We start from the raw sequence: 22,896 nt of genomic DNA on the forward strand, positions 1-22,896 counted from the left end.
CCAATTTATTTTCATTAGGTATATAGGGCTTAGTTTCAGCTGGATAACCCTAGACATATAGACATCTAAGACTAGGTGCTCTACCTATCCACAACTCATATAAGATTTTCGTTACTGTCTTACTAGGAACTCCAATAGAGAAGAAAATGTAATCATACTTCTCATCATATCCTTAAGGGTTTGGTTTCGTCACTCTATTACACCATTTTACTGAGGTGTCCCAGGCATGGTGTATTGTGCCACGATACCGGACTTAGCAAGGTAATCCACAAATGACCCAGGACATTGTTCACCTGATCCGTCAAATCTACCATAGTATTCACCACCACGGTCTGATCTTACTGCCTAAATCTTCTTACCAAGTTAATTTTCAACTTCGACTTTGAAGGTTATGAACATGTCTAGGGATTGCGACTTCTCATGAATAAGGTACAAGTATCCGTATCGAGAATAATCATCTATAAAACTTATAAAGTATGATTGATCATTCCAAGAAGCCTTAGGGAATGATCCACATATATCCATATATATAAACTCTAAGACTCCATTACTCCTCCTTGAACACTTATTACTTTTGTTAGTTGTTTTCCCCTTGATGCACTCAATGTAGATTCCAAAATTTGGCATATCAAGGGAATTGAGAATTCTTGGTGATATTAACCTTTTTAGATGTTGTTTAGAGATATGCCCTAAACGCTAATGTCATAACATGGATGAATTCTCATTTGTCACACCACGCTTCACGCTTATACTATGCATCATAAAATTATTTGTATGAGTTTCAGTATCTAATCTATATAGTTTATCAATCAAGGAACTAGTATCACACGAGATAGAATTTTAAAAAATACTAAACTTTTATTTCCAAATAAACAAGTGCATCCAGATTTGTCCAAACATGGAATAGAAATTAAGTTCCGTTTAAAAGACGACATTAAGAATGTATTTTTCAAATTCAAAAATACATTATTCCTCAAACAAACTCTAAAGGCACCTATTACCTCTACTTTTGTCTTCTTGCCAATTTTGGTATAGATAAAACTTTTGACATCAATTAGCATTCGGCTTGTAAGGCAATCCTGCATAGTTACATCTATGTGAGTAGTTGCACCAGTATCTTTTACACCTTATGCTCTGAAGCCCCAGTTACTGCAAGTTATTTACCCTTACTCTTACCATTATCTTTCTTTTTTTTCTTGTTTGAATACTAAGATGAAGATGCATAGTGAGTACTTTGAGATGTGTCACCTCTCAATCTCTCTTCTTTTTGTACACACTGAGCTATAAGCTCATTTGGTGTCACCTCTCAATCTCTCCTATTGAGTATTATATCTAATCTTAAAAGGAGTTAACTATGTAGGCAGAGAGATTAAGATAAGATTCACAATGACACTTTAAAGCATGTCTAATTTTAGTCTCTTAAGCCTTGTAATGAAGTTAGACATCTCCATGATGTACTCCCTAATATTACCCTTTTTGGTGTACCACATAGACACAAATTCTACTAGAAAACTAGGTTTTTGAGACAAAAATTTTAAGACAGTGATAAAATTTATCTCAAATACTAAGTAATTAAGACAGTAATAATAGATGTCTCAAGATTTTACATTGATACATTAAATTTAAGACAGTATTTAAGATTTTGTCTCAAATTCAACTAAATAAGATACCTAATAAAGATAGTTAAAATATAATTATATAAGACATTCAAATAAGATGGTAAATATATATATAACCCCTTTCCGTAGCAGTCTAACTCAGCACTCTTTGTTCCCTCTTCGTGACGGTCTAACTCGGCGCTCTTCATTCCCTCTTCGTAGCGACCTGCTTTCGGTGTTGAGCAAGCGGTTGATAGAGTTGGATCTGTCTGCCTTTGATACAATTCTTAATAGTATATTAATCTTTCCTAACCCATGTTCAACACTTTTCATTAATTTCGTAACAAGACTCTATATTGGTTCTGTATAATTATATAATGGTGTATGCTGATATGAATATGATGATTGAGCATATTATGGAATGAAGCTTAGGGGTGATGATTCTGTTGCTATGAAGGAATTCATTTTTAATATTTAGAAGAAAGTAACTGAATTTAGATCTCTTTCTGATGACAGCCAAGAAGGGAAGTGAAGTATTAGTAGAGTGAATTTTTGTGAATGTGCTCCTTTTATCATCTACATACCAATCTATTCACTATCTTACTTTTTTTTTTCTTCATTTACAGATGGAATTCATGCTCAAGAAGATATGTAATATAAAGAATAATAGGATGAAATCAAAAGAGGTCCTTGCGCGTCATACATGGATTAGAAAATGGCTACAGAAGGTATTATCTTGTAGCTTCAATTTATTTCATGATTCTTTGTGTAAAGTATGCAATGGGTCAATGATCAAACATCCAAACCTTTATCCGTGCCAAGACTTGTCAGGTTATGCCCTTGTGTTTGTTTAAAGTAAGAAAAAAAGTCAAAGTTTCCAATTATAATTTAAGTCCTATCAAAGTAGTTAATGCACAAGTAGTTGATTGATAGTAACCGCAGTGTGCTCTACGAATGCTATTGATTGCTCTTGACCGCAGCGTATGTTTCACACTGTGAATGTTGTGCGCTGTGAATGTTCTTAACAACAGCGTACGATGCGTTACAAATGCTCTTAACCGCAGTGTGTTGTGCGCTACAAATACTCTTAACTACAGTGTGCGACGAGTGCTTCGAATGTTGTCGATTTCTCTTAATCGCAGCACACACTCCGCACTGCGAATGCTCTTTAACCGCAACGCGTGGTGCGAGCTGTGAATGCTCTTAATCGCAGCGCGCGACGCATGCTGTTGATGTCTTATGACTTTCAACAGCTTGTAGTTATGCAGCGTGTGGCATGCAGTGCGGATAACATAATTGCGTACTGCGGATAGTCATTTTTGTTATAGCGTTCTCAACAAACAACCTCATCTTCTGGAGGTACAAGTGATATATATATAGATAATAATATGTTTAGGATGATTCAAGATGTTTTTGGTGCCAAAAATAGCCATGATTTGGATGAGAAGATGATTTAGTTGGGATGGATGAAAAAACCAGGCGATATATGAAATTATTGGTAGTTGTTTTTACAAGTATAAGGATTGGGTAACTAACAGGTATATTGGTAGTTGTTTTCACAAGAATTTTTTTTAGTTTTATTAACAATTTTGGCTATGTACTGTACATATTTTTATGTTGTAGATAAATTTATTTTACAAGTGCAACAACTTGAAAGACACAAAGATAATGACAAACATATGAACCATTATTTATTATTACGAGATGAAGATGTTTGTTTAATTTGGGATTGTTTGTGTTGTATTTGGGATGTTAGTTGCAAGAAAAAAAATGATAATCCCAATTAGCCTCATTGCATGAAAGAGGATTATGTGTTAGATGATGAAATTTCTTATTGAAAAGTTTTGTGTATTGATTTTTCTGAGCAGTATATATTATAAATCATCTTTACATCTAATAAGAGTTTTTTTAATGTTCAGGATTCTGATGAAGAAGGATTATCGAAGTTATCTCCAAATCATGAGAAGTTGTTCTTTAGGCTTTCTTGTATCTTTCATAGGAATGGTAGTTTTTTAATCAAATTAATGATGGATATTTTTTGACTTGTAAGTTAAAAAAATATTAGATTTTATATTATGTATATCTCATTTAAACTATAAGAGAAATGTTTTCCTTTTGTTTTAAAATGACAATTCAATAAATTTGATCTAGATTAATTTGTATAGTAAAGTTCTTTTAAGACTATTAGTTTTTATTACAAATGGCGCATCTAACAAGTCAAAACATTAGGGACGGTAATTTACTGTCTTCACTTCTATTTGAGACAGTACATTACCATCTCAATTTAGTGTCTCTAGTTTTTTCACAGGATAAGACATTACATTTGAGACAAAAAAAATAACTATCTTAAATACTTTTGAGACAATTGAAGAACTATCTTATCACCGTCTTAAAAAACATTTGAGACAGTACAACTGTCTCAATATTTTTTTGAGACGCTTATATTGGGGACGACTACATTACCGTCTCAAAAATATTTTGAGACACCAAATTTATAATTTAAGATATATTTTGTTGTGTCTCAAAAAGTATTTTTTTTCTAGTAGTTTAACTTTGTGAGAAGTGTAGTAGTCTTGATATTTTTGTTTGAGGTGAATCAACCCACTAGTTTTTTAAGGAAGGTCTTAGTATCCTCTTTCTTAGTTATCGAACCTCTAAGTGATTCCGGAATTGATATTGTTATAAACATCAGACTCATGTGATTAGATTGCTCCCACTTATCAAAGTTCACATTTTGATCCTCAGTCAAATCATCAATCAAAGATGTAGGGCGATCATGCCTAAATGTATAGTCCAGATTCACGCAGCCTAATAAAAATATAATATGCTCTTTCCATTATCCAAAGTTTATGCCAGTAAATACGGGGATGTTGTTCAAATTAGCAGACATTGAGAGTAGTACTATATAAATAAAAGCAAGGAGCATAGCTCAATTTAATAAACAAGGCATGTATCTTTATAGTTGTGCAATAACAAAATACAACAAGAAAAACATGCAACTATATAAGCATTAATAGAGATTCCTAGTGCAACATTACATTAAGGGTGCATTTGGTTCAAGTTATGACACATAACCTTAGTTATGTGATTACCAAGTAATCATAACCAAGGTTATAGGGAATGAAACATAACTATTGGTTGTTTGGTTCAATTTAGGTAATCCAATAAAATCTTATTTGTTTGGAGGTTTTAGTATATAACCTAACGTGATATTTTACCATATTACCCTTGATTTAAAATGATAATATTATATTATTAATAGTGATATATATATATATAAATAAAATTAGATTTTTTTTGCTTATTATTTTTTATTTTTTTTTATTTTTAGATAGTTTTAATTAAATATATAATTTTTATGTAAAAGGTATTAATGCTTTTACAGGGATTACCGTTACCGATTGATCTTTAGCCTACCATGGTAGGCGCAGAGGAGTTGTTCTAGTGTCGTAGCTCCCGCAAATAGCCCAGCAGCATCGCTGCCTGCGAAGGAATTGCATGAAGAAACAAGTCGGTGGTTGTGTGGTTAGTAGAAAATTGAGAAAAGAAGAACAAAAAGTAAGCCATGGACAGACCTTGTGCTTAGCTCGCGATGAGCCAGCCTGCGAAAGCTCAACCAATGGTGGGATTGCGCCTTCGCCTAAGACAAGCCTTTGGATATGGGGACTTTTGGCGGTGAGCTGCAGCAGCGCGTGCACGGCGAACTCTCTCCCAGCTGTTGGTCCGGTTTCCATTGCCTCGACCAGCACCGGTATCCCTCCCGCTTCCGCCACCGCATCCTTACCCTCCGGCACCGCAGCCAGGCTTCCTAGCACCACCAGCGCCTTCTCGGCTATGCCGCCGCCGCGTTCCCCCACCAGCCCCACCAGTGGAGGCACCGCCCTGGCGCTGATAACCCTTTCCTTGTTCTGCCGGACTGAGCACAGCTTGTACAGCGTGGTTAGGGAATCCTTTTTTCCCCGGCTCGAACCGCTTACGAGCAGAGACACCAGCGACGGAATCGCCCCACAAGCACCGATTGCCCCCCGATTCTCCTCGATCATCGATAGGCTAAGCAGTGCGCAGACATCATTCTGCTTAGCCCCCCGCGGTAATGATGGGTTTCTTGTTCTCCTCCTCCAACGAGAGATTCAGAAGCGTCGTCACTGCGCTCTCTGCGTCGCAGGGTCGATGCTCTTCAGCAGAGGCACTAGCGCCGGAATGGACCCCGATGCCTAGATCAACGCACGAAAGTCTGACTGGTGCTTCGCCAAGAGTCGTATCCCAGCCGTCACCGCCCGTTTCAACTCCGGGGACGACGCCCTAAGCGCCTCCACGCACGCGCTAACCACCGGCCCGATGCTCTCGACCGAAGCGCTCCCGATGGCCTCCAACGACGACGACGGCAAGGCAAACACGAACTCGTACGCCTCAGCATCGGGTAATTTTGTCTCAAAATTTTTGTTAACCCTGGAATCAAGAAAAACCCCACTTTTCTGAGGTTTTGTGATTCCGGATTATATGCCCAAATTGTTAATGTGTCAGTCATGCATCATAACTTAGGAATTATCAATTACTTATACCAAACAAGGTTATCCTTGATAACCTTGGATGGATAACCAAGGTTATCAAGGATAACCCCAAACTAAACGCGCCCTAAGTCTTTAGACTAAATTATAACTTGCTATTGGTTCTCTCTAAATGACTCATGATTACTTTCATCTGTCATATAACTTGTTTTCCTTTGGGGCACATATTATGCGCATGATACTTTATTCATTAGCTTATGTTTTCTAGCATTACTCACAATGCTTTTAATCGACCATGTAGTACCCCTTTCTTTGGGGCGACACACTCTGTACATGATCAAAAAGTTTAACTTATTTTGTGATCTTCTTTAAATATATATCTAGCGTAAGAATGACTTTCCTTTTAGCTCATGAATATACATCTCTCTACACTAATACTTCTAGCCTCCCTAGTAGTTTTCGCTTTAGCGAAAATATAGGTTCGACTAGATAGCAAGAGCGAAGAAGAATCCAAGAAGAAATTGCTGATAACTGAGCTAAATTCAGTTATCAATCGATTGGTATTGGATATCAATCGATTGACACCTTTATCAATCGATTGAGAATATATGTGAATTGATTCACACGCGTGCCAATCGATTGAACACACATGAATTGATCCATCGATCGATCCAAAAGGCTTTTGTTCGCTTGTTCATCCACCCCAGTTTATCGATTGACAAATGTCAATCGATCTACCAATCGATTGAAAACCTAATTCTGTAGACAACCCAGCGAACCCCAATAAATTAGCCGATCGATTAGTGAACTCCAATTGATTGGCCGATCTATTCAGAAGCTCTCTGTTGGCTTCTTACATTCTTCAATCAATTAACTAATCGATTAGAGACCCCAATCAATTAGCTGATCGATCCACAAGCTTTCTGTTAGATTCTGGTCACGATCAGGCAACTCGAATTGATTGATTCCTCATGCTGATCGATTCGTAAACACCAATCGATCAGCTGATTAATTTCAAACCCTTCTGTTTGTTAACTTGAGCATCCCAATCGATTAAACCTTATGCTAATTGATTGGTATGCACCAATCAATCAACCGATTGATATGGGAAGCTTCTGTTCCCAAATACGCAACTCTCAATCCATTGGGAACCTTCCCAATCGATTGATATCAGAAAATGCTCATTTCTGAATGCGATTTCTACCCTAAAATCGCGCCGTCAATCTCGTTCTTCACAGATAATGCAAAAAACTCAATTCATAGGTTAAATCCTAATCTAACTAAGCTACATTCAATGAATATACATCAATTTTGCTTATCCATATGTAATCAAATGTAAAAATTAATGTATTTGTGTCAAAACGTTGAAAAATAATCTGTTTGTGTCAAAACATTGAAAAATAATTCTTACGTCTTAAAAACTGATAATAAGCCAATCCTATGCTCTGATACCAATTATAAGATTTGAAATACATCATATATGAACTAAAGGATGTATTTATAACAGGATCTAGCTTCTATTAGGTGGCGTTTGATTCTTTCTTAGGAATCATAATGAGAATGAGAATCATAGTATTATGGAATAAGAATGAGTATAAACATGGATATTACTCTTAAAAATAATATTTGGTTAGTTGAATATTTTATATCAGAATTTAGTAGAAAATAAGAGGAAAATGTAAGAGAAAAATAAGAGCAGAGCGAGGAATATAAGAAAAAAAAAGATTTCAGAGAAAGATAAATGTGGGAGAAAAATATGATGAGAGAGAATGATAGAGAGAGAAAATATTATGGGAAAAAATAAAAAGAGAAAAAGTGTGATGAAAGAAAGTGTGATGAGAGAGCATAATGAAAGGAAGAGGAGAGAAAAATATGATGAGAGAGAAAGTGTGATAGGAGATAATGAAAAAAAAAATTGTGATGAGAGAAAATAAGGAGAGAGTGTGTGTGATGAGAGAGATTGAGGAGAGAGAAAGTATGATGAGAGAGGAAGTGTGATGAAAGAGAAAGTGTGATGAGGAAAAATTAGGAAAGAAAATGTGATGGAAGATAATGAGGAATGAGAAAGTGTGATAGGAGAGAGTGTGATGAGAAAAAAATAAGAAGAGAGAGTGTGATGGAAAATATTGAGGAGAGAGAAAGTGTGATGAGAAAAAAAATAAGGAAAGAGAGTGTGATAGGAGAGAAAGCATGACGAGAGAGAAAGTGTAATGAGAGAAACTGAAGAGAGAGAAAGTGTGATGAGAAAGAAAATATGATGAGAGAGAACAAGGAGAGAGGAAGTGATATAGAAGAAAAATTGAATGAATATATTAAGGATATTTTCATCTAAAACTTAATTCTCATTCCCTTTTTATCAAAACCCAAGAGAGGAGGTGAGTTTCATTAATATCTAAGTTTTTAGGTTTCATTATAAAATTTAAATTGTATTCTCATCAACCAAACACAAGGTTTAGGAATGAATTCATTCCTTCATTCTCAAACCCTTAAATCAAACGTCACCTTAATCTCTAGAGCTCAATAGAAAATGAGACAATAGTTCATGAATTATTGACTTAGTTCCATCACAATGCTATAGCCTCTTACTTGTCACCGGAATATCCTGTGAATGCAACGGATGTCTTTCACATGATTGAGCCGACAAGCACCACGTTTCATCTCAATGGGGGAGAAGAAGCTAGGAGAGGAGAGCTAGGTTCAGCACGTCCTAATGAACCTTATCTCTTCCCTTTTATACTTAGCTAAATTTATAGGGACTATCTACCATAAAAGCTCATGACTCATTAATAATCCATCAATATTAATCAAACGAGTTATAGGATCTAAACATTAAATCATTTAATTAGATTTAATTACTTTAATAATAATAATAAATCATTTAATTGAGTGTCTTATAGAGATTAAGTCCATTTATATGTCTCAATCGGATTACTCCATCCACATAGACTTAATCCTACACCACACGTAGAAAAGTCGCATGTAACCAGGCGAATAACTCATACAATGAAGGTTCAATTTTCCCACACACTCGTGCGGTGCTTGAATTGTGGCCTTGTGGGCCGTCAGGCCACGAACCATTTGTGATTTAGGATTTACGTAGTGGGCAAATAGGGAAAAATGTCGTCCATCATCAGGATTAATCGAATAGACCTAAATACCTGGTTTAATATATATATATTTTTTAAAAGATTGATGTGATTTTATTTGTAGCATTAGATGTCACGCCGAAGAAGGTGAATAATGGAATAAAAAAATTAAGTAATTAAACATAGTGATAAAGTTAGTTAATCAAATTAATAATAGTCAAAATAATATATATATATAAAATGTGGTTCACAATCCCATTCTCATTCTATCTAGATCTAGATGAGTTGACTAAAGGCACACATGGTCCAATGATAAATTGATAATGTAGTGACTAATAGAACCAGTCAGGATTTTAGAATCGATCAATTAATCATAAAAAGTCGATCAAAATGGTCGACTAGTGGATCAAATAGACAATTAATAGCTTGAGGTAACTAGATGAATAATGATCATTGCGACTAGTGTTTCAAGATTGGTGGATCAATTGAAGGTTAGGATTATATAATCAATCGATGGTGATTATATTTACACTATAAAATCATCTTGAATAGTATTTAATTCATATCTATTTATCATATTTACTATTTTAGTTTTTCTACACATCTATTGATATTCTATCTGGCTACGCTCCAAACTTATAGAAGTCTTCAATTATGTTACTTTATTTATTTAAATTTCTCCTGCACTTCATTATTTATTTGTAAAAAAAACTTTTTACTAAATTTCTCCATCTCTAAAAATGAAAAGTGTTTTTAATTATTCAATTTGAGGAGTGCCTCACCCCCAAGGATAAGATATTTATACCTCACCGTATCTTTGCTTAAAAATCTCACTGATTTTAAAACCTCTCTCTATGCTTATTATCACTCTCTCCAATAATTTTTTTATGATTTCCCAATTTATTTTTTTTTATTTTCACTTATCTATATTTATAATTTTATTTACTATGTAAAATATTAATTAATATTTTAATTTAATATTTATAATTATATTAATATTTTAAATTTTATACATTGATTTATGTAGAAATAATAATTTGATAAAAATAAACAAAATTTTAACAAAACTATAAATAGATTAAAAAAAATTAAATAGGATAGTGGACCTTTATTGTGTGTTATACTCACAGTTAGTGGCAAAAGACGAATACGTTCGTCCCCAGGATCCCCGTCAACTCGTCCCAGGACCAACACGAATGAGTTAAATCATGGGCTACTACTAGCCTTTGGAATAGTGACTAGCACATAGAGGAGATATTTACCTCGACTTTATCGATATTCGAATCTCAGACCTCATGATGACAACATTTTATGTGCTACCCTCACACTTGCATCAAGAGAGAGAGCATAAACCCTCTCTGTATTTTTTTTTTTTTAATATAAACCGATCCTAAAATCTTGGGATCAATTTATAGAAAAAATTACAAAGTCCACACATATAAGGACACTTGCAATGGGGGTTAAGTATGGGGTTTATGATATAAACATCCCATTATAAATCCCACCTCCCTTACATGGGTGGGATTTATAAATTTTTCTATAAATAGATCCCAAAATTTTGAGATCGGTTTATAATTTTTAAAAAAAATACAAAGAGGGTTTGTGCTCTCCCTCTTAACGCGTGCGTGCATGTAGCAAGGGTACCTGTCCTATTTAATGTTTTTTTTTTAATTTTATGTTTATTTATATTTTTGTTAAATATTTATTTATTTTTATCAAAATATTATTTTTACATAGATAAATATATAAAATTTAAAATACTAATATTATTATAAATATTAAATTAAAATATTAATTAATATTATATATTGTAAATAAAATTATAAATAAATATAAAAGTTGTTTGGGAGATTTATGATATAAAAATGAAATTTTCAACTTTTTATGTGATAATAATATGAAAAAGCATAAACCTATAACTACACATCATGAATATAAAATTTATAATAGAGGATTTATAACATAAATCTCATACTATAAACATCATTACAAGTACCCTAACAACTCATTGGCAATAAAGAGAAGAACGGGACTATCAGATCTCATACATTTCTTAATGTTAATATTATCTTATTACCTTTGAAAATTACTAGTACGTACACTCAATTTTAATAAATATATACTCAAGGACAGACTTATTTCTTAAATAAAAATAATGTTCTGAAGGCGCATGATACTGATGAGAGGACACGGTTCAATTCTTTATTGGATTTGACTTTACTTGATTTGATTAATAATTTTTTTGTTATTGGGCACACATCAACGTTGAATTTGATGGAAAATCATGCTGCACGGCCTGGGCCGAAATACCGATTTGTAAAAAAAATCAAGAGTTTGTCATCATAAATTGAGTATTCGCTTCACTGTTGGAACGATCTTATAGAGATGACGAAGACTACAAAGATCAATTGTCGATGAATTACTATGAACATTTCTGAATGTATCTGACGAGCAAAGTGAAGGAGGACCGCTCACCTCTAGATTAGTCGGGCAAAGCTGGACAACTGGATTAATTAAAAAATAATCTATGTTCTCTCAGCTAAACTGAATTATGTTAGGACTTGTAGAGTTAGAAGAGGATGAATAATTTGTTTCAATTTTTTTCTTTATAATGGATATTTGAAGTTTAGAACACCATAATGCTAATAAATTGATTTACTTGATCTCTATTTTCTTGAAGTAACTAATCTAAGGATCCACACTAATCGTCACGGATTCCACTATAAATGCTCCTTCTCGGAATAAATCGAGGGTGGAGAAATCTTTTGCAACAAGCTTTCAAATCTCTCAAAAGAGTATAAGAACAAAGGAGAAGAAGAAAGAAAAGATTACAATTTTTTAACTTGTTCTGCTTCTCTTGATTGCTTAAAGATTAACTTGGCTCGGAGAATACTTATATAGAATCACAATAGAATAGTGTTCATGTCCAAAACCTTCCTTTTGAATGCTTTGAAATCTATCTATTTCTCAGCTTTTTGTTGTCACTAATCAATTAGCAAAAATCCCAATCGATTATAGATTTTTTGGCAGATCTGTTGAACATTAGCAACTCCAAATCGACATATGAGATTATTCCATTTTCAATTCCAATCGATTGGTATCAAGCATGAATCGATCAACCAATCAATTAGAAAACTTTCTATTTTCGCAATGAAAGCTTCTCAATCGATTATCCAATCAATCTAAGATCTTTCTGTTCTCATGAAGAAAGTATCCAATCGATTAGCCAATCAATTGGTAATCTACCAATCGATCAACCAATCGATTGGTAATCTCCCAATTGTTCAACCAATCGATCTGAGACATTTCTGTTCTTGCGAAGAAAGCATCTTAATCAATTGATGATCCCCCAATCGATCAACAAATCGATCTATGGCCTTTATGTTTTCGCGAAGAAAACATTTCAATCGATCAACCAATTGATTGGTAATCTCCCAATCGATTAGCCAATAGATCAAGGAGCTTTCTATTCTTGCGATACAATCTTCTCAACCGATCAGCTAATCAATTGATAATTCAGCCAATCGATTACGAAGCTCTCTGTGTGCTTGAATTTATTTACCAATCAATTGACAATTTTAGCCAATCAATTGATACACTCTTGGCTTCTAGATTTTGGGTTTTAGCTCACCAATCGATTTGTAAACTTACCAATTCATTAGTGAACTTGAAAAGAGGATTTTCTCCTTAAACCCTTTGGCACACGCTACCTTAGATTCCAAATATCTCATGTCAGATGAACCTTCGTTCCCTGGACTTTATGCTTAGAGTTTCCTCATCTCCGAGTCTTCATGCCAAGAATCTGGTCCCTGTCCTTCTTAGACTTTTCTTGCCTCACCTATCCAGTCTTCCGACCTATAAGGACTTCTTGCTAAGAATTCGATCCTAGACCTTCTTAGACTTCTCTTGTTTTGCATCCGATATTCTGACCTACAAGGACTTCTTCTTACTAAGAATCTGGTTCTCGACCTTCCTGGACTTCTCTTGCCATGCAAACTTGTAACTCAAATTAGATCCAACATATTAACCTAAACTTAAATAATTGTGAATATTGAAACTTCCGGGATATGATTGCATCAATAATCTCCCCATTTTTAATGTTTGATAATCTATTCAAGTTTAAGCTAATTTTTAATATGTTATAATAACAACAAGATGATATCAATATATTAGCAAGTCATAATTGTTGGAACCCTAAGATTATTTTTGGTGTGATCAACTAAGTTAGGTTAGGTCTTATTTTGGTTTAATCCCTGTGTCTAAGTGTGCAGGAGCTTAGGAGCATAAGAAGTCGAGCAGAAGACGTAGCTAGCGAGAAGGACGGCACGGGAAGGGAGTTGACGGGTTCGGCGCATCCAAGGGACTAGAGGGCTGCGGAAGAGTACACCAATGGACGAGAAGAACGTACGTGACATTCAAGGGATGAGAAGCCAAAGTGGATACCTGCTCGAGGAGAAGGCCGAAAATTAGATTCGGGTGAGCCCTGTTTCGGTTGGGTGCAATCACCAGGCGATCGAAGTAGCTGGAGAGCGAAAGGAGCTAGAGAACACTGCTTGAGGCGCCCTCAACAAGACGTTGAAGGCGCCTTCGAAGCGAGCCAGCGTTTCCACCACTTTTAGGCAGAGGGCTCCCTCCATAAGCATGGAGGGGGCTCTCCATGCCTATGGAGGGCGCCCTCGACCTGGCCAAAATAGCCGTTTGCAGTGGATAAAATTTTATCTGTTGGTGCGAGAAGCATCGACGATCGAATCTATATTTTGATTATGTCAAAGGGTTCAAAGTTAAATTATTTTATTATCTGATATGCTGAATGAGCTTTGCAAGAAAGTCCTAAGTATACTTTGGCAAAAGCCCTAATTGCGGTTAGGCAGGTGGAAAATCCTAGGGGGTGGTAGCCCTAGGTCCTAGGGGGTGGTAACCCTAGGTAAAGAAAAGTCCTAACTGCGGTTAGGCAATGGGAAAACCCTAGGGGGTGGTAACCCTAGGTCCTAGGAGGTGGTAACCTTAGGCGAAAAGACTTGGCGGGTCGGAGGCTTCGGGCAAAAATCATAGGAGACAGTAACCCTAGGTTGAAATCCTGGTGTCCCGAACCAGGTGGAAGACTGGACGGGTCGTGGAGCAGATGTCCAACATGAAGACTGGAAGACTCGAGCGTCGAGCAAAAGTCCAGTTAGTCTGGAGGATCAACTGGCAACAGGTATACTCTCCTGAGTGGAGTAGGTGAGGACGCGTTCCCCGATGAGGGAACATTAAGCGTCGGGTCGACCTAGAGTTTCTACGAAACTCAAAGTCAGAACTGGATAGTCGGAGGCTGTCACAATTCTTATATTTTATATTATTTTATGCCTGAACTAACTTTGTTTTGTAGAAAATAAAGTTGTTGAAGAAAGCAGGTCCGGGCGCTTAGAAGGAATCCAGGTGCCCCCAGCTGGTCCGGGCGCCCCCAGCTGGTCCGGGTGCCCCAACCCCAAAATTTATCAGGAAGATGATGTGGCACACGCGGAGTGGCCGAGCCACGCGGTTTAGGCGCTCAGAGGGGTTCCGAGCGCACGGAATGGCCTATTTAAGGAGCCTTGACCAGAAGCTGCAGAATAGCTCAACAAACAACTTTCGCTTCTTCAAGCTGCTCAGAAAACACCTCCACGCTGCCCAAAAGCTCTGACGACGATCCTTCGAGAGGAATTTCTCACAAGAGCTGTCGGTATTCTGTTTATTTCGAAAAGCTATTGTACTACAATTGTATTCCTTTGTACTATTCCGAATTGATTAGTATTTACCCATCGAAAGTACTTTTACATGCGAGCCTTGGAGTAGGAGTCGCCACAGGCTCCGAACCAAGTAAAAAATCTTGGTGCCTTTGTTCTTTGCGTTTGTCTTTATTTTCATTCCGCTGCGTATTTTGAGATTTCCAAAATGAACGAAAAGTGAAAGCCACGAGCGCTCTTCACCCCCCTCCAGCGCATCTCGATCCAACATTATCCGTTGCCGCCTCGCTGGAGGCGCCCTCCAAACCCTTGGGAGGTGCCCTCAAGCTATGGATAGAATTTCCAGGAGCTATAAAAGACCCTGGAGCTAGGAAATAGAGAATCAACTCAAGCATTTATTTCCTAGCAATAGTCTGAGCGTTCAAAGAGTGTAAGAGGATTCCCTGCCTACATGAAGGAGATTTTCTTTAGTATTGTTATTATCTTGGATTAACAACCACCCCGGTTGTAATCAAGTAAAATTTTGAGTCTCTTTTCTTTCAATTTTTTTGTATTATTTATTCTTTTTACTCTATTACTTTTAATCCGAGTTGAAAGAACGAGAAAGGTCTTTATTTATTTTTTAGGCAACTCAACCTTCTCCAGCTGGCCTACTTGGACCAACAATAATGTCATATCAACCAAACATGAACTTAGCACGAAAGGGAGACAACAACATAATAATGATTAGAAACTAAGACGACGTTAGCCAGCCAGCTTGAAAATTGTACTTCCCGAATATATCCAGCATCCAACAATTTTCCACCTCTTCCTTGATAATTTTATTCTGATCGGCTCTGAAATCCCTTTTCTTTTGTTTGATCGTCCGGGCATCTGGATATACATGAAGAGCGTGCTCCATAATCGTTGGTGCTCACCTTTCACCTCCTTAGGTGTCCAGACAAACACATCACTATTTTTCATTAGGCATTTGACCAAGTATTCCTTGAGATCAGGAGCAAGATCGGATGCGATGTGGGTAGTAGCTTCCGGATGACCGACTTGTATCTGTGCCTCTTCCTTCTCCTCATATACAAGGGTGGACGATTTTTCATAGATGACATTGATATCCACCCTCTGAGCCTTTCGGGCGACATTAGCTTCTGCCCTCATAACCTCCACATAGCACTTACGTGCTACTATTTAATCTCCCTTGACTTTGCCCACTTGGACATCAACAGAGAATTTAATCTTCTGACAGAAAGTAGAAACGATCGCCCTGAATTCATTCAGGTCGGCCGACCCAGGATAACATTATACACTAATGGGACTCTCACCACCATGAAAACTAATCGGCGTGTCCGCATAAGGGGTTCCTCCCCTAAAGATATGACCAATTTTATTTGACCCAGTGGTTGTACTTCATTGCCCGTGAACCCGCATAATGGAGTAACCATAGGTTGAAGTTCACTTGGGTCGATCTGCAGCTGATCAAAAGCTTGTTTAAAGATAATATTAACAGAGCTGCCAGTATCAATAAAAGTACGTGAAATGTTATAATTGGCTATAATAGCCTTAATTATTAATGCATCATCATGGGGTACTTCCACCCCTACTAAATCTCTGGACCCAAAACTGATTTTCAGTCCTGCCGCCTTCTCAACACTACATCCAACGACATGAATCATTAATCGTCGAGCATGCGATTTTCTCGCCCGATTAGAATAACCATTAGTGAGTTCTCCTGGGTTTCATATTGATATTACCTCGAGCAGTATTATTGCGATTTTCTTCATGCCGAGTCGATGGTGGCTCTTATTGTACTTGGTCAGGTGTTTGTGCTTAGAGGTGTCAGACGGGCCAACCCATGACGGGGCGGGCCAGCCCATGGCGGGTCGGTCATATGGCGAAGCGGGGCGGGTCGGGCCTCTATTCCAACGGATTGAAAAATTCTCAACCCAACTCAAACTAAGGCGGGTTGCGGGTTAGGCGGGCCAACCGACGGGCCACATACTCATTTAAAAAATAAAAAATATTTTGTAAAATATTATGTAATTATGTGCTTGAATCAATACACGACTTAATCAAATATTGAATTACTTAATCGATAAAGTCTGTCAACAAACAATACTGCTATCTGCTAAGATTTAGAAATCAATTTCTAAATCTATCAAAATTTTAAAAACAATCTGTTCGCCCAGCATATAATCCACCCAAAATTACTTAATCTCTGTACACAAAACAGATCGCATGCAGCCAAGTACCGTTTGAAATTACCAAGCCATTTGAGTTTCCCACATGTTCCTCGTACAAAAAGAACCCAATTCCTTGAACAAAGGCACCTTCAATCTGCAGAAAAAAGAGATAGCAAGATTAATTTGTAGTAAAAGAACTATGGGTTCCCAATGACATATTGCAGTCATAAAAATTTGCATAATGAGATCCAAATGACCCCTTATCTAGAGAGACATTTTGCCGTTATCACAATCAAAATAAAAAAAAACGACAGATGAAAGAGGAGATTCAATGGAAACATCCACCAGACCTGTCCCAGATCCACAGCAGGATTCAAGCTCTGCCCATAGTCGTAAGTAAGATCTGTCCTTAAGATGGTAGTAGCTCCTGTAAGAATATCAACCTCCACCTACATTGTGGACCAAATCACAAGTTAAGAAGAATGCAAATTAAACTTCATTAAAGGAAGGTCTTGCGACAACACAATGTTACGAGCAATGAAATTAAAGGTGAAAACACCAATGATTATATGAAGCTACCTCACTTATAGCAGCTCCATAGTTCAGATAGTCTAATTTATCCTCAGGGACCCAATAAGCACTTGCTGACAAGTTCACTACTTGCATAGTTGCCTGTGCATAAATCATAATGGAATGTAAATAATCAGGATGAACTCCAAAGTAGGCGCATACAGTCGAAGTAGCAAAAGGGGGAAAATTGCTTGCTGAAGCTATTCATGTTGTAATTCAAACATTATTATGCAAAAGAAATTTCTTTTAGTCTAGTAATGTAAACAATCTCTTTTAGTCTTTTCTCCAAATTTTATATATGTAGTGATTTGAAAGAGATCTAAAAAACAAACCACATCAATTATCAAATTCTTCTGATTCTCCATCATCTCCTTTCTCCGCATGAATATCTTCTAAATCATTTGATCCTTCCTTAGACAAGGTTGTTTTAATACTTGCATTGTCTTCATTATCTTTATCTGCATTTAAAATATATAAAGATGAAGGTAACTGAAAATAAAATCACAATAAACTAATATACCAACTAAGTCAAGAATATAACTAAAAATTTGTAAACATTATTAATAGCATAACCATGTAACCAATTACGAGTGCAAATAAGAGCTTGTACTTTTTCATGAAGGGTGCAACTTATATACTTGGTAAGCACACGAGAACTAATGGAAAAAGCTTATTCTGATGCAACAGTAATTATAGGAATAGCTAAAACATCACATGCCATTAGTGCAAGGGTTGGGTATCGATGATTTTGATTCTTCCAATGCTCCAAAACAATCAAATCTTGATAATATGCAAATTCAAGTTTTGGCTCTTCCAAATAAAGATCTAATTGAGATTTTCCAGTACTTGTAATTGTTTGGATCTCATATGCCATTATTTCCTACATTAATTGGAATAGTAGTGACAAGAAAATAAAAACCAATTAGAGATAAGAGAATACAATAAAAAAATTAAAGTACTTACATCAACGATTCTTTTGTTATTTCCTTTAACTCCTCCTACACTTTGTTGATGTGTATTTGTGGTAGAAGAACATTGTGGTTGACATTGTGAATACCTTGTCTTGCTAGTATTAGAATATTGATCAAAAAGCTTATATAATTTTGTCTTCACAAGTTCCATCTTCTTTTGGAATTTAACATAATCACTCTCAACCTTAGTATAAAAAAACTCCAACATTGAAAGCTTTATTCGTGGGTCAAGAATAGCTCCAAATGCAAGAACCATGCTATATTGAGTCCAATACTTGTCAAACTTCTCCATCATTCTCTTACACAGAACTTATCACCTCATCTTCATTAGATAAGTTTTTCTTTAACAAAACTTCAATCTTCCATACTTGCATAAAATACAAATTTGATGTAGGATAAGAAGAACCAGAGATCAAATTGGTAGTGTCATAAAATGGTTCAAGGAACTCACATATCTTCTCTCCTCTTTTCCATTCTTCACTTGAAGGACAATATTTATAATTCTTGTCATTGAATTGAAGAGAAGCAAAAGCTTTTTTATATTTGATGGCACTATCCAACATTAAGTACATTGAATTCCAACGAGTAGACACATCCAATTGTAAGCCAATACTAATATCAATGTTACCAACTGCTCGTATACATTCTTCAAACTTTTTCATTCTAGTCTCTAAACCTTTAACATACTTGACTGATTCTCTAATTTTATTCAAAGCTACAGTAGCAACTTTCAAACCTTCTTACACAATCAAATTCAATATATGAGCAGAACAACGAACATGAAAAAATCCACCATCACACAATAAGCTATCATGCAAAGACAATTGCTCTTTTAAATGAACTTGCATGTTGTCATTATTGGATGCATTATCTAATGTCAAAGAGAAAACCTTTTTCTCAATCCCCCATTCCTTAAAAAATTCAAACAATTTTGCAGCTAATTCAACTCCTGAGTGTGTAGGAGGCATATGAGAAAATTTTTGTATTTTACTATTCAATTTCCAATCATTATCAACAAAATGAGCCGTCAAGCAAATATAACCCTCACTAGTGCATGTCATCCATAAATCTGAAGTCAAACAAACTCTATTTTGAATAGTAGTCAAAACATACTTAAGTTTCTCTTTCTCCCTCAAATAGATCCGATTAATATCAGAAACAAGAGTATTTCTAGAAATACAAGCAATATCAGAATTGATATACTTCATCCAATCTCTAATACCATCGTACTCAACAAATAAAAATGGTAAATCATGACTAATGATTGCACAAGCCAGTAACTCATGTGAAATTTTTTGATATATTTTCTTGGATCTCATTTTCCCATCTTGATCAAGAATCATTTGTCCTACATCATGAAACTTTAACTTATCACAAATTTTAAGATGACGCCATAATGTAGAAGTTTCATAATGTTTACCCCCACATTTATACTATTTTTACACCCATTACATTCAGCTTTGTCAATCCCAATCATTTTCTTAAAATACATCCAAATATCAGAAGTTTCTCTATACTTTTTAATCGACTCATCATCTTGCTTAGTACTTTTCAATTCATCAACCTCTAAAGTAGTTGTTTGATTTTGAGAAGTAGATTCCATTTCAAATTCTGTAATAAAAAAAAGCAAAAGAAATAATAAATTACAGTTTCATGCAAAATCAATCAAATACAAACAATCAGTACAATAACATATGCTTATTTTTTTATGTTAGTAGCAAAAATTTGAATCAAATACAACAATAATAGAAAATAAGGCAATTAGTAATTAACGAAGAAGATTAATGTTTGGCAGTTCAGAGTCCAGACCACGATGGAGCGTGGGTTTGACGAGTAATATTCTTATTGGTATCAACGAAATGGGGATTGCTGAATGTTGATTAACAAAGTCGAAATCCTTGCTACTTCACAAACAAATTCTTAACTATTTAAAGCCTATAAGATATATCAAACTGAGAACATCACAAGAAAAGAAAAAAAAGTTGATTTATGAAACTTTCCTAGCAAAATAGAAAACAAGGCAAAAAGTCCAACAACTATGCAAACCACAAGGCACAATTATGTAGAAAATTTGAAAAACGAAGGGAAATAGAAAGCAAACATTTCACCTCAAAAAAGAGTTTGGAGAATGGAGAAAGTCGTGTAAATATTATCGTCGAACTGTCGCCTACTGGTTGGTAGAGTGTCGATCTCTTTTGGAGAGTTTCTTTGCAGGCGATTCAAACTTCGGAGGCAGCGTACAGACTTTGGAGGCGGTGCCAGTGGAGTTTGAGGCGGTGAGCGCAAATGGTTGGGATGGGGTAGCAAAATGGGAATAGGGCTAAGGTTTACAAGATGAGGAATGTGAATCGCCCTCTGCCCCTCTCAGCCACGATTCTCGCAAAGGAAGAAGTCATGACACCGTCACAACTCACAAGTCACAACTCGCACACGGGAGACGATGGGACACGGTCACACGGATAGAGGATTTGACTTTTGAGAAGGTTGTAAGTTGTAACTTGTAACTTGAAACTTAATTAGAATTTGTATTTTTTTAAAATTATATAATTGTACAGACCCACAGGCCAACCCACAGGCCAACCCGAGCCCACCACGGGTTGGCCCGCCTGAACCCGCAGCCCGCGCGGGTTAGCCCGTTTAAGCCCGCCAGATAATGGATTAATAAAATATTAATGTATCTTGTTTAAATTATTTGGCAGGGCGGGCTAACCCAACGGGCCTAACCCAAATTGACGGCTCTATTTGTGCTTGTATAGCGGGGAGAGGTAATATTCCCTCTTATGATCCACTTAGTTAATATTTAATTTTGAGAGGACTATTCTATCGCGGATATCGCCGATAATTTGGGATTGGAGAACACCAATGATAGCGGGTGTGTTACCCGCCCGCTGATTCTTTAAAGTAAAATAATTTTCTATGTTGTGGGTGCTGGTCAGATGATACGTGCACCACTTTTGAGGAAAATATGGGGGAGCATCTACATGCTGCACTGTTTGAGGCCGAAGCTTTAGATGATAATGATGTGGATCTGCCCGAGGTCCTTTAGGAGGTTGGACAGATCCCACCGGACGTGTTATAGCAGGAATCAGCGTAGAAGTAGTAATATCCTTCCTCCGAGCGACTTGAGCCTCTTCCACATTGATGAACCCTGAACCTCGCTCAATCAATATGCCGAAATTAGTGGGAGGGTTCCTAACTAAGTCTTTAAAGAAATCATTATTATTAAGCCCCTGGGAAAAGACACTTACTAAGATCTCTGTGGTGGCCGAAGGGACATCGATGACCACTTGGTTGAACCTCTTAATATAAGCTCTGATAGATTCTTTAGGCCCTTGTTTGATTGAAAAAAGACTCCAAGAGGGCTTGTGATATCTCTGTTTGCTAGAGAAATTATGTAAGAATACCTTGTAGAAATCCTTAAAACAACGAATAGAATTTTCCTGTAGTCATTTGAACCATCTCTGAGCTCCTCCTCCAAATGTAATAAGGAACATCCGACATTTAACTCCATCGGTAAATTGTCGGAGGAACATCACATATCCAAATTTAAGAAGATGATCCTCGGGATCAGTTGTTCTCGAGTATTCTCCGACATTTAAATTTTGATAATGCTTCGGCAAAGGATCATCTAACACTCATTGAGAAAATGGAGTGATAATCCTTTTAGGAGAACTATCACTGGTTACAATCTTTTCTTTTCGTTTTTCTCTTACGGGGATTTCTCCTGAATACTTCTGAAAAATTATTTTTCGTCCTCCTTGTTAAAGAGCTGTTCAAAAATACTCTTAAGGGCGTCGAGTGGAAGAGATCAAATGAACCGGATCTCCTCCCTTAATCTCTCTCTCTCTCTCTATGATGAGAAGTTATAGACATCATCGGAGGTGGTGCTACAGGTAACATGCCACCCGTGTTGACTTGTTGTTGTTGTTGTTGCAATATCTTTTGCACTCTAGCATTGATGAGCAACTCCAGATCCTTCTGCAATATAGTAATAGTTTTGGATTTTCCAGCTTCCTCCATCCTCGTAGCTTCAGATCCAGGTGAATACTTTCCCACAAATGACGTCAAATTTGATCCTGTCTAAAATCTGTGAAGACGTGCACTAGCTCTGGTGAACGACTATCCTTGATGAAGATAGCCTCTAGGAGGCCTAAAAGAACCTCTCCACAATCCTACGCACAGTGAGACAAACCAACAAAGCGTTAGTGACCTAAGATCGGGGTGGGGATCCTTGGCTAGGCCCTCTGACGCTCAAGTCAGTCTCTCTCTCATGGGTGGAAGGAA

At 36.5% G+C, this 22,896-nt stretch overlaps 1 pseudogene; it reads right to left on the reverse strand.

Annotated features, from left to right (window-relative positions):
* Positions 1–5,039: 5,039 nt before the first annotated feature.
* LOC121978722 lies at positions 5,040–22,632 on the reverse strand (annotated as a pseudogene).
* Positions 22,633–22,896: the final 264 nt, after the last annotated feature.

Source organism: Zingiber officinale, chromosome 4B (genome assembly GCF_018446385.1).
Source record: "Zingiber officinale cultivar Zhangliang chromosome 4B, Zo_v1.1, whole genome shotgun sequence".
Classification (NCBI taxonomy): Eukaryota; Viridiplantae; Streptophyta; class Magnoliopsida; order Zingiberales; family Zingiberaceae; genus Zingiber; species Zingiber officinale.